At 39.2% G+C, this 13,916-nt stretch overlaps 1 long non-coding RNA gene across 2 annotated transcripts in view; it reads left to right on the forward strand.

Annotated features, from left to right (window-relative positions):
• The first annotated feature begins 427 nt into the window (after window positions 1-427).
• LOC120519035 overlaps window positions 428-13,916 on the forward strand; it is a 198,734-nt gene continuing 185,245 nt past the window's right edge. Inside the window, exons 1-3 of one of the 2 annotated variants that reach the window (XR_005631369.1) lie at window positions 428-511; window positions 12,841-12,917; window positions 13,404-13,464. This is a non-coding gene — a long non-coding RNA (uncharacterized LOC120519035). Of the gene's footprint in view, window positions 512-12,840; window positions 12,918-13,403; window positions 13,465-13,916 lie in introns of those variants that run through there. The other variant, XR_005631368.1, reaches the window with a different exon arrangement.

Raw genomic sequence — 13,916 nt, forward strand, 5'->3', positions numbered from 1 at the left:
AATCTCTATCTTTAACTGTACTCATTATGTTCTCAGTAATTTGTGAAGTTTGTATTTGTATCTACCTGTGAACTTCATTCATTATAAAAAGCACTATACAAAAACGATCTAAACTGAATTGAATTTCTGTTTTCTAAAAATGCTTTAACAATAAATCCTGCATACTGATGCATTTCAAAGTTGAATTCTACACCCAAACGCTTCCGCAGAGTTTCGTCTGGCACCTGCCCACTAGCTCACAGCTTTGAGGCCTTGGTGTACTGAACCTACTGAGGTCTGCCCAGCATCATCAAGACTCCCACACAACTTTGAATAAAACAAGCACCACCGATCACACGTTGTTATATTTAGAGAGACTGTAGAATAAGATAACAAGCAGTGAGGCGCCAGACAGACATTCCCATTGAATAAGAAGATGTTTTCAAAAGAAAAATGTAAAATTGAAGAATACTCTTATAAAGTATGGACCATAACGTTTTTGCTTACTCTTTCTCTCCCTTTCTCCTCTGATGTAAGTAGATTCAGTCTAAACATGGGTTAAAAAACTGTTATGATTCTGGGTGTTTTACAAAAAAAATTGAATGCTTCTTTCAGCTTCTTGTTATTCATAGCTGTTTCTATTTTGGATTTTGTGCTGCATCACATTTTGTGCTCTTTATTATCCTTACTAGCAAAATACCTGCGCTTCGCTGCAGAGAAGTAGTGTGTTAAGGAAGTTATGAAAAAGAAAAGGAAACATTTTAAAAATAACATAACATGCTTGTCAATGTAATTGTTTTGTCACTGTTATGAGTGTTGTTGTCATCAAGGATTTGATTATCATTATTTCTTTCAATCAGGTTCGTATTTGGAGAACGTGTTGTGTTCAAGTTACAGTCCGTGTTTGTCAACCGTTGTAAAGATAACAGGTTTCATTCATTGAAGTGTTCACTACCCGAATCGCTATTCATGAATCTAAGATGTTTAACAGACATTTCCAGTATTAACTTGTGGATTTGCCTACGAATATTTAGTGGCAGCGTCTCTATTAAGTTGTGGATTTTTCTGCAAGCATTTAGCGTCAGCATCTCTATGAAGTTGTGGATTTGCCTGCAAGTATTTAGCAGCAGCGTCTCTATTAAGTTGTGGAATTGCCTGCAAGTATTTAGCGGCAGTGTTTCTATTAACTTGTGGATTTTTCTGCGGGTATTTAGCGACAGCATGTCTATTAACTTGTGGATTTTTCTGCGAGTATTTAGCGTCAGCGTCTCTATAAAGTTGTGGATTTTTCTGCAAGTATTTAGCGTCAGCGTCTCTATTAACTTGTGGATTTTTCTGCAAGTATTTAGCGTCAGCGTCTCTATTAAGTTGTGGAATTGCCTGCGGGTATTTAGCGACAGCATGTCTATTAAGTTGTGGATTTTTCTGCAAGTATTTAGCGTCAGCGTCTCTATAAAGTTGTGGATTTTTCTGCAAGTATTTAGCGACAGCATGTCTATTAACTTGTGGATTTTTCTGCAAGTATTTAGCGTCAGCGTCTCTATGAAGTTGTGGATTTGCCTGCAAGTATTTAGCGACAGCGTCTCTATTAACTTGTGGATTTTTCTGCAAGTATTTAGCGTCAGCGTCTGTATGAAGTTGTGGATTTGCCTGCGAGTATTTAGCGACAGCGTGTCTATTAACTTGTGGATTTTTCTGCAAGTATTTAGCGTCAGCGTCTCTATGAAGTTGTGGATTTGCCTGCGAGTATTTAGCGACAGCATGTCTATTAACTTGTGGATTTTTTTGTGAGTATTTAGCGTCAGCGTCTCTATTAACTTGTGGATTTTTCTGCGAGTATTTAGCGTCAGCGTCGCTATGAAGTTGTGGATTTTTCTGCAAATATTTAGCGACAGCGTCTCTATGAACTTGTGGATTTTTCTGCGAGTATTTGGCGGCGGCGTCACAAAGTTGTTTCCGTCTAGCTGCATCAGATAATGTACAACAACGTCTGACACGCCTCATTTTTACTGTTTTCTCACAGCTTGGATTGCTGCTGTCATAATCAGTTTGAGTTTCATGGTTTGCTTCAATTACGTTAGTATTTGCAGGACTTGTGTTGAAGTGACATTCACCATCTGTCAAGCATTGTAAGCATACAACCGGCTTCATCGATAACTTCGCATCCAGCTTTTGAGAGTTTAAACATTCATAAACATCAAAGTGTTCACTACTGAAATCGTCACCTGTGAATCTAAGATGTTTAAGAGGCATTGGCAGTTGTTTAGCGGCAGTGTGTCTATGAACTTGTGGAATTGCCTGCGAGTATTTGTCGGCAGCGTCACAAAGTTATTTTCGTCTAGCTGCATCAGAAAATGTACCACGACGTCTGACACGCCTCCTTTTTACTATTTTCTCACAGCTTGGATTGCTGCTGATGGATGGCCTTATATAGGCAGGCTGCCAACTACGTGGGAGGGGTGGTGATGGGGGACACAACTCCGCCTCACATGGCGACCGAGCTACAGGCTATGGCTGTATATATGTACGTAAGTAGGATTCAGTTATGACTGCTACACGTAGAATTTCGAGATGAAACCTGCTTAACTTTTGTAAGTAACCTGTAAAGAATGAGCCTACCAAATTACAGCCTTCTACCTACACGGGAAGTTGGAGAATTCGTGATGAGTGGGTCAGTGAGTGAGTGAGTCAGTCAGTGCTTTGCCTTTTATTAGTATAGATTATGTTATTTATTTTTTCAGTTATTAACATACAGTGGTATTGCTTTTACCTTGTTGTGAACAGACCGGGGTTCGCATTGTGGTCGTTCCTTCATGAAATTTCCTCCCCATGTCTATGTGGGTTTTCTCCAGCTGCTCCTGTTTTCTTCCACAGTCCTCAGACATATAGGTTGGGGGATTGGTGATGCTAAACTGGCCCTAGTGTGAGTGTGTGTGTGTGTGTGGTGTGTGGGAGTGTGTTCACCATATGATGGACTGGCAACCCCATCTAGGGGTTTATTCCTGCCTTGCTCCATATGCTCTATTGTAGGATTAAAGTTGGACAGTTTGACATCTGTGGCAGAGCGACGGGCACTAAGCAAACTCCTGTCAATCATGAAGAATCCACTGCATCCACTGAACAGTGTCATTTCCAGGCAGAGGAGTAGCTTCAGTGACAGACTTTTGTCACTGTCCTGCTCCACTGACAGACTGAGGAGATCGTTCCTCCCCCACACTATGCGACTCTTCAATTCCACCCGGGGGAGTAAATGCTAACATTAATTTTATTTTAATTTTTTTCATTTATATTACTATTTAATTTAATATTGTTTCTTTGTATCAGTATATTGCTGCTGGATTATGTGAATTTCCCCTTGGGATTAATAAAGTATCTATCTATCTATCTATCTATCTATCTATCTATCTATCTATCTATCTATCTATCATATAGTGCCTTTCCTATCTATCTATCTATCTATCTTGCCCAGTACAGCTCTACTTAGGAGTATAAGGGGGCTTAGAAAATGATACAGTAATGTTATGGTAATTTTGTTGTTTCTGTTGCTATCATACAAAGCAGTGTTGTTTAATGGAGTGCATCTCTGAAAATATCTAAATTAACCTAATTAAAACAACAATTTAAAAAGTGTCTCACCAGATATGTCACTAAGTTTACACATATCATCAAGCATCACTCTTTCACATGTGTGTGTGTTTAGTTCTTGTACTTTAGGTTCCTGTGTTCCTGTCTCCTTTTCTTTTGTCTTCTTACTACAATTCTTGCATTAGTGTTTTAATTTAGTCACTGACTAACACTTCCTCTTCTGCTTATCTCCATTTCTTAGTCAGCCTAACAAAGTGCAAGGCATAACACCAACTACCTTAAAATACTTGAGAGGCACCTTTCACAGAGACAAAAGTGAACATGTTTTAAGAGACTTCATCCGACAACAGGTGGTATGAGTTTCCAGTTTAGTGAACCCAGCTCTTTCTGGTGCCTTCAATACAATACAACTTGTCATAATAAGTTTATGGGTGTATTACGGCATTATAATAATAAAGGCACTGAATTTTGTCAAAGTGAGCTTAGTAAATTCTCTTGCCAACAAACAATACATCAATTGGCTAATACTTAATTTCAGGCCCAACAACTTCTACTCAAGGGCAGTATGTTGCCCCTTTTTCCCACAGCAGTTTTCAGTTCAGGAAAAACATGATCTGATGCTCGAAATCAGTCATGGACCCCTCCTTTCATCCAACTGTGAGGTCGTGTTGACTAGTAACATCAATATTGGCACAGTCATGTCAAGTTAGCATTATGTCTCAATTGGCAGGCTATGTGGTTCATATTGACTATTCAGATTAAATGAGCAGATTCAGGAGGTGGTGGTACTAATGGTGTGCCTAAAATAGTCAGTCAGTCATCATCCAACCCACTATATCCTAGCACAGGGTCACGGGGGTCTGCTGGAGCCAATCCCAGCCCCTAAAATAGTGGATATAACCATTATTCATATTCACTATATTTTACCTCATTTAATATGTTTAGTAATTGCACTTTCGGGGTAGAAGAAAAAAAACACATATTCTGGTTTCAAGGATGTTTGAGAAGATCCAAAATGAAGAGATCATCCCTTCAAATGTTTCCTCACATAGACCCCTGTGTCTATGAATTTGCCTGTAACAGCACTTTTTCTCTCAAAGGTACTCAGCTGATTAGCGGCTCTAAAATGAACATAGCGATGTGCTCAAAAGGCATCTGAGCTGTGGATGTAGACATTTGCACCTGTAAATTAAGTAATATTCAGGGCAGAAAGTAAAAACACTCTGAACTTCCATTTTATACTGGACCACTGATATCATGCCAATAACCTTTCCACTGTTGTGTCTGTCGCAAGGTGACCCCATGTCAAGTACACATGTGCTAGCCATAATAACTCTGTCTGATATGGGCAGAGTCAGTCAGTCAGTCATTATCCAACCCGCTATATCCTAACACAGGCTCACGGGGATCTTCTGGAGCCAATCCAAGTCAACACAGGGTGCAAGGCAGGAACAAACCTCAGGCAGGGTGCCAGCCCACCACAGAATAGGCATAGTAAACTAGCTAATTTTGCAATTTCCCTGTGTAATTAAGTCATTTACTCGGTTAAACATTTACCAGCTGGCAGTACTTTCTAATATGTTAGGAACATTTGGTTGAAAAACAACATAATTCATATTTTTCACACTTGTTGTATTTACACTGTTCTCTTTTAAAAAACACTAGAAACTAATCTAAACCTTGTGAGACTCTACTGCAGACAGTGATGCCATAACCCTGAGATATGGAATGGTTTAATGGAGTGTTATGTGTATTGAGATCAGATTGTTTAGGTACATCTTCCTCCTCTAGTCATGTGCAATACTCCGTAAGATCTTCTTACCAGCCAGCTCTGTTTTTGCATTGGCATAATAATGGGAAGTCAGACTCAAAGACATCACTTTTTGTTATTACACCTTCTTCTTTTATGGTCTATCCTGTCCAAGGAATACATCAGGTTAATGTAATGAAGATACTGTAGATGACATCCGAAACTTGAATATAAGATGTATAACTGCTGCTCTGTAAGATTTAGTAACTCCATGTACAGTGGGTTCAGAACGTATTTAGACCTTCTTCACTTTCTGCCACTTTGTGTTGTAGATTTAATTTTATATGGAGAAATGTGACATTCCAATCATGTTCTTGTCACACCTCAATTAGAATTAAACAAACAGGAGGCACCGCACCGCACCACAATTTATGTGCCACAGCAAAGGGTCTAATACTTCTATGAACGAGAGGTTTCAGTTTTTGATTCACTTTGTCATTATAGGTTCTTGAGTGTAGATTGATAAGCAGAAGTTGCAAATGCATCCTTTTAAAATTAAATGTACAGTACAATCAAGTACTGAATGTGAATTTCCCCTTGAATTAAAAAAGTATCTATCTATCGATCTATTACACTAATAAATCTATTGTAACACAGATTGGGTACACCCTTAGCACACACCAGCGCACTTCTTTAGGCTAAACCAAACTGAAGCCCGCCTAAGCTTATAGCTAGCATTGTCTTTCTGAGCAAGGGCAGTATAGACACCCCCATGACTTCCATCCATGTGAAGTTTTACACTCAGCCCACCTATTATGGTTCGTTGGTTAGCAATGTTAATTTGTGATGGGGAGGGTCAAGGAAATTGAAGCATTTAACATCTAGTGCTAAAGCATACTGCTAAAAAAAAACAATATTAAATTAAAGAGTGAAAAAAATGCAGGTATACAAACAGACAATAACTTTCTATAATATTAACGTTTACCCCCCATTCTCCATGACTGACAGGAGTCTGCTCAGCGCCCGTCGCTCCGCCATAGATGTCAAACTGTCCTGCTCTGTGTCTACAATAGAGCCTGCTTTCCTCACCAGTTTGTCCAGGCGTGACGCGTCCCTCTTCTTTATGCTGCCTCCCCAGCACACCACCGCGTAGAAGAGGGCACTCGCCACAACCGTCTGATAGAACATCTGCAGCATCTTATTACATTTATTGAAGGACGCCAGCATTCTAAGGAAGTATAGTCGGCTCTGTCCTCTCTTGCACAGAGCATCAGTATTGGCAGTTCAGTCCAATTTATCATCCAGCTGCACTCCCAGGTATTTATAGGTCTGCACCCTCTGCACACAGTCACCTCTGATAATCACGGGGTCCATGAGGGGCCTGGGTCTCCTAAAATCCACCACCAGCTCCTTGGTTTTGCTGGTGTTCAGTTGTAGGTGGTTTGAGTCACACCATTTAACAAAGTCCTTGATTAGGTTCCTATACTCGTCCTCCTGCCCACTCCTGATGCAGCCCATGATAGCAGTGTCGTCAGCAAACTTTTGCGCTAACCATCCCTAACCCTAACCTTATCCTTTATAGATATGTTGATTAATGTAGTGTTACGTCATGTTGTTGGTCAGCTGAATTTCTTTGATATGGATCAATGTTGACAGTCCTATTTTCTGCCATAAACCTATCACCTATATCCTAAGCCTATATATAAGGGTAGTCTGTCAGTTCTGCAATTCCAAATTCAAAGAGTTAGGTGCCAAGCTGAGGAGCAGAACTGACAAGGTAGTCTTCTCCGAAGTTCTGCCTGAGCCATGCGCCAGTCCAGGTAAGATTGAGGAGATTAGAAGGCTTAACGCGTGGCTCAAATCTTGGTGCAGGGTAGAAGGGTATAGGTTTATGGGGCATTGGAACTCCTTTTGGAACAGATGGGACCTGTTCCGCTGTGATGGGTTACATCTGAACTGGAGGGGCACCAATGTATTGGGGAGACATATGTGTAGGCTAGTCGAGGATTGTTTAAACTAGGGAATGGGGGGGCAGGGAGTTTAGGACAGGCCAGATTTAGATCTATACGTGGAAGAACAAACAATGGTGTAGAAATAAAAATACATAGTAATGTAAATTCTAAGCAAACACGTAAATGTAGGAGTAACACATTAAGAAAAGCTTGCCTTAATGCTAGAAGTATCAAAAATAAGGTAAGTGAGTTGGAGTTATATGTAGCAGAGCATAATTATGATATTATAGCAATAACGGAAACCTCGCTAAATAACAAAGATGGGTATGAGTGTAACATAGAGGGATACACATTTTTTAGGAATGATAGACAAAACAGAAAAGGAGGTGGGTTGCTGTTTATGCCAAACAGGGTTTAAATGTAAGACCTCTTCAGTTGGATGATGAGCCCCATCTTAGTGAGGACATGTGGCTTCGCCTGGAAAATATTACGGAAAGAGGTCTTATTTTAGGAGTGTGTTATAGACCACCCAATTCAGACAGTAATTTCAACACACATCTTTTTAGTAATGCAGATGCAAAGACAAAAATTGTTAAGTTGAACTTTGGTAGGGCTAATTTTGAGCAGATGTGACAAAGTCTAAGTAGGATAGACTGGGATAAGCTTTTAAATGTGAGACGGTCGAGGAGCAGTGGAACAGGTTTAAAAATGTGTTACATGTAATGCAGGACAGATACATACCTAAATTTGGAATTAATAGGAAACTCCACGGTGGATTAATAAAGATTTAAAAAAGAAGTTGTAAAGGAAAAAACTGCTGTATAAGGCATATAAGACTAATGACTGCAAAGTGAATCGTAGAGCGTATGAGAACATGAGGGCAACCATTAAGAAGGATATCAGGGAGGCTAAAAGACAGTTGGAGAGGAATATAGCGGATAAGGCGAAAGAAGACGCTAAGAGATTCTTTCAGTATTTTAGTAGTAGTAGAACAGTCAAGGAGGAGGTCAAGTTCATCAGGAATAGTAAAGGGGAATTAAAAGATACAGACAATGAAATAGCAGATGCCCTAAACTTACATTTTTCTGAGGTGTTTACAAGTGAGCAGGTGGATAACCTCAGAGGTAACAGGGACTACTAAGGAGGTACTGAGGGATTTGGAAATTGTAGAGGGAGAAGTGCTGCTCAGATTAAATAAGATGAAATCAAACAAATCACCAGGCCCAGATAATATTTATCCTCGTGTTCTTAAGGAGGCTAGTGAGTACAGATATAAACCCTTGACACATATTTTTAGGAAGTCACTGTGCACTGGAGAGATTCCAAAGGACTGGAAAATGGCAAATATCATCCCATTATATAAAAAGGGTGACAGGGCAGATCCAAGCAACTATAGGCCAGTAAGCTTAACATGCATCACAGGAAAATTAATGGAAGGAATTATTAAGGATAAGATTGAGCAACACATGACAAGGACAGGAGTTATTCTGAACAGTCAGCATGGGTTCAGAAGAGGGAGGTCGTGTTTTACTAACATGTTGGAATTCTATGAGGAGGCAACAAAAGGATACGATCAAAGTGGAGCTTATGATATTATTTATCTGGACTTTCAGAAAGCATTTGATAAGGTGCCACATGAGAGGTTGGGCATCAAGTTAAAAGAAGTGGGAGTTCAGGGTGATGTTTTTAGATGGGTGCAGAATTGGCTCAGACACAGGAAGCAGAGGGTGATGGTGCGAGGAACCTCATCAGAACTGGCCGATGTTAAGAGTGGTGTTCCACAGGGGTCAGTGCTAGGGCCGCTGCTATTTTTAATATATATAAATGATTTAGATAGGAATATAAGTAACAAGCTGGTTAAGTTTGCAGATGATACCAAGATAGGTGGATTAGCAGATAATTTGGAATCTGTTATATCATTACAGAAGGACTTGGATAGCATACAGGCTTGGGCAGATTTGTGGCAGATGAAATTTAATGTCAGTAAATGTAAAGTATTACACATAGGAAGTAAAAATATTAGGTTTGAATACACAATGGGTCGTCGGAAAATTCGAGAGTACACCTTATGAGAAGGATTTAGGAGTCATAGTGGACTCAAAGCTATCAACTTCCAACAGTGTTCAGAAGCCATTAAGAAGGCTAACAGAATGTTAGGTTATATAGCGCCTTGATGTGTGGAGTACAAGTCACAGGAGGTTCTGCTCAACCTTTATAATGCACTGGTGAGGCCTCATCTTGAGTACGGTGTGCAGTTCTGGTCTCCAGGCTACAAAAAGGACATAGCAGCACTAGAAAAGGTCCAGAGAAGAGCGACTAGGCTGATTCCAGGGCTACAGGGGTTGAATTATGAGGAAAGATTAAAAGAGCTGAGCCTTTACAGTTTAAGCAAAAGAAGATTAAGAGGTGACATGATTGAAGTGTTTAAAATTATGAAGGGAATTAGTACAGTGGATCAAGACTTGTATTTTAAAATGAGTTCATCAAGAACATGGGGACACAGTTGGAAACTTGTTAAGAGTAAACTTCGCACAAACATTAGGAAGTTTATCTTTACACAAAGAACGATGCACACTTGGAATAAGCTACCAAGTAGTGTGGTAGACAGTAAGATGTTAGGGACTTTCAAAACTCGACTTGATGTTTTCTTGGAGGAAATAAATGAATAGGACTGGCGAGCTTTGTTGGGCTGAATGGCCTGTTCTCATCTAGAGTGTTCTAATGTTCTAAAAACCTTACAGTCCATTTTGCCTATTTAAAAAATGTACACTGTAACTCTTTGGTAAACATAACCCAACCTGTGGTTAATGTGCCTATTCAGCAGACCCTAAGTTTCTCTATTAAAGAGGCTGTGCGTTTCAATGGGACTTCTTAATACAGACTAACTGGAAAGTTACAATGGGAGTTTTTATTTCCAAATGCTTAAAGTATTTTGAGTACATGCTTTACTGACAAGAATATCAGTAAAATACCATGTTACAATATGCAGAAACATAAAATAAATGTCCAAAGTACAAATGTCCATCTCCAAAACAAGGAGAATGCAGACTAGGACACTTCAGTGCTTGAGGTTAGTGTTAGGATCTGAACTTCCATTACCTACTGTACGTTGAACCTTGAACCTTGCTTTTTGATTTTAAAACCTAAATGTCGTTATTTTTCTGAAATGCCTGTACTCTTGCCATTTATCACCTATCACCTTCCCAGCATCGCAGAGTAAATAGAATAATAAACGCACTAGCATGGACAATGAAAATGCTTTCTGCCTGACAAAATGAAGTGAAGCACCTTGGTGGAAATTTAATGTGTCTTTTAATCTGTCACCACAGGCATTGTATGACTACTGATAAATGAGCAGTTCTACTGTGTGGAATTTCTGGATTTCACACCACCGTACGTGCCTGGGAGATTTACACATGCTGTGTAGCAGGAGTCAGCAACATAAAAAATTTGCTTGGAAAGAAACAACGATATGGAAAAGCGAAGGCATTTTCAGAGCAAACAGTAAACGGCCTGTGAATACGCTTGAATGGAGAGCAATCTAGAGGGGTGGTGAGATGTTATCCATCTCTGGTTATAGTATAACGATTACTACATTGGCTGAACTGTCTGTGGAGTTAGAGAGACCAAAAGTTGCCTTGGGAAAATATGACTCTTAGTTTTGGCAATTCATTTCATGGATTTCTCTCAGCTTGGTCTTCAGAGTACTTAAGACTGAACTACGATACATCAAATTGAATGGTACAGTTACTGCCATGTGTGTCTCCATGCATTCACATGGAATGCCGACATGAAGATGCCTGCATCAAAACTCCGTAGTAGTTAGAAGATGAATGATTACAGTGCCACTAGATCAGCCTGCTCATGGTCAAAATATGAGCTGTATGTTTGCTTAATAATGCTGTAAGCAGTGTAGAGAACAAGTGATATGTTCAGCAGATGACAAAACTATTGCCTAGAAATAAAACGCTCTTTGTCAGGTAAACACTTTCTTTTTATAGCTATCTGGACACTTCTGCTCAGAACACATGGCTTATTGGCAACAAACTGAAGTAATATTATTATTAACTATACAAAGTCTGATTATAAGAAACTTCTGTTTTAGCTGCACTTCTTTAGTACTCTTTGAAAGTGTTGAAATTTAAAGTAGAATTTTAAACAATCCTGGGCTGTCTCCTTCTCTACAGCCTCAGCATGGACAAAGCAAGTGAGAGATAAACGCATTGATCTGCTATGTCTGTGTGATGTTTGCTTTCAAGTCCAACAATTTGTAAAGCACTTTAGGGTACAGTTCATTAAAGCAAAGCAGGAGCCAACCCTAAGAGGAGCTCCAGTATATAGCAGGGTCCACTAATGTACAATGCACACACCTAGACTTGGCCAATTTAGAGTCAGTAATCAGCATGAAACAAGCACTTTTGCCAAATACTCTTAACATGCTTGTCTTTGAGATGAGAAAAAATACAAACTCCACAAAGACGATGATTCAGATGGAATTCAAAACCAGAGCATTGGAGCTCTGAGGTTTTGGAGCTAAACATTCAATTACTCTATTAAAAAGATTGATTAAAATGGTCACAAATGCAAGATAGGTCAGATTATCTCAAAGCTCAAAGTGAGCTACAACAGCTATGCAAATGACACACAGCTTTATTTACCTGTAGCGCCTGATGACCCCGATGCTCTTGTCTCTTTGATCCAATGTCTTAGCAGTACTTCTGCATGGATGAGTAGTAACTTTATCAAACTAAATAAGAAAAAAACAGAAATCTTAGTGACTGGCAAACGTGGATCTAGTGAGGCCATTAGAAATAAACTTGATCCCTTAGGTTTGAAAATCAAGGTGGAGGTAAAAAAAATTAAGGGCAATTGTTGACCCTGACCTAAACTTTAAATCACATATTAACCAGATTTTGGGGACTACATTTTTCCACTTAAGGAATATAGTAAAAGTTAGACCTTTTAAAACTTTAAAAGACACTGAAAAATGAATTCTCTCTTTTGTTTTTAGTTGACTAGATTACTGTAATTTGCTCCTAACAGGACTACCTAAGAAAGACAGCAATTGGTTGCAATTAATGCAGAAAGCAGCAGCCAGAATCTTAACTAGAAAAAGGAAATATGAGCACGTATTACCAGTTTTAGCATCATTACATTGGTTACCCGTGTCATTCAGAATTCACTTTAAAATACTACTAAGGGTTTATAAAGCCTTAAATAATCCTGCTCTGTCTTATATTTTGAAATGCCTGTCCCCATACTCCCCAGGCTGTAGCCTTAGATCTTCAAATGGAGGTCTGCTTATAATTCTAAGAGGCAAACTTAAAAGAAGTGGTGAGGCGGCCTTTTGCTGTTCTGCACCTAAAATCTGGAATATATTATCAACAGAAATTTGCCAGGCTAATATACTGTGGAACATTTTAAAAAACTGCTAAACACCTATTATTTTAAAATAGCTTTTTCGTAACTACATTTCAGTTGTATTACTAGTTAACTGTATGGATATAAGATTATCATATTCTTCAGGGTTCCGCAATCTTTACCATTCCCCACTATTCTCTTCTGTCTTTTCAGGTTCTTCCGAGGTGGCAATCTGCACCACCACCACCGGATCAATGCACCAAGCAGCCCCCCGACATGATGGAATGGAGGTAGGTGTTTCTGCTATCCATGAGGCCACCTTCATCAAATCCTATCACGTGAAGTATGAAATGTAAGAGGACAGATTTACAGACAGTTATGTTAAGTACCAATGCAAAGGGATTGGTGAGTGGTCTTTGGCCTAGGGACCCCTGCAGATTTTGTTTTTTTCTCCAGCCTAACTGGAGTCCTTTTGTTTATTCTGTCCTCTCATTCATTTGACCTTACCTTGTTTTGTTGCCACTTATTATTTAATACTATTGCCTTATCTTAATTGTTTTTCTTTTCTTGTAACTTGTTCTTTGTCATCTTATAAAGCACTTTGAGCTACACTGTTGTATGAAAATGTGCTATGTAAATAAATGTTGTTGGTGGTGGTGATGGCGAGATTCAGGGTACACATTGGCAGTAGTAAGGGGGTAGATTGCATGTTCCAGCTTCAGAATGGAGGGACAGTAATAGTAAGAAGCTTGGTGTCACTTCCTCCCCACCTCTAGCTCTACCCGTTCCACTACAAAGGAATACAAGACCGTGCCTTACAGAAGGTGTCAATCAAAAAGAAGCCAGGTGAGAAGAATGTTCCTGCTACCATTTCCAATTTGAAGCCTGATACCACTAGATGGACAACTTTCGACTGTTTTGTTTTTTCATCTTTCTATGTAAAAAAATGCACATCAAATTAGGAATTCCCCAAGACTTCCCAAGCCTGTTTGTCTTCTCATTTTCAACATACATCTCTCTATTATATAAAAAAATCTTGGAACGAGACTTTTTCAGAGAGACGAGACATTTTTAGAGATATAATTTGAAGTCCCGTGAGAAGAGACTTTGTGCCAAGAGATGAGTTGAAAACCTAGCAGGTCCAAGCGGGGGCGAAATAAAAGACAAAGAGTAGAAAACAAAGTAGAACATCGTAAAGAAGTCCAAAAACATTGGCACAATGCACATTCAGAGCACGTTAGACATTATGAAAGTACGAAAATTCGAAATTCTCAATTGACTGATAGTAA

The sequence above is a fragment of the Polypterus senegalus genome, chromosome 18, assembly GCF_016835505.1.
Source record: "Polypterus senegalus isolate Bchr_013 chromosome 18, ASM1683550v1, whole genome shotgun sequence".
NCBI lineage: Eukaryota > Metazoa > Chordata > Cladistia > Polypteriformes > Polypteridae > Polypterus > Polypterus senegalus.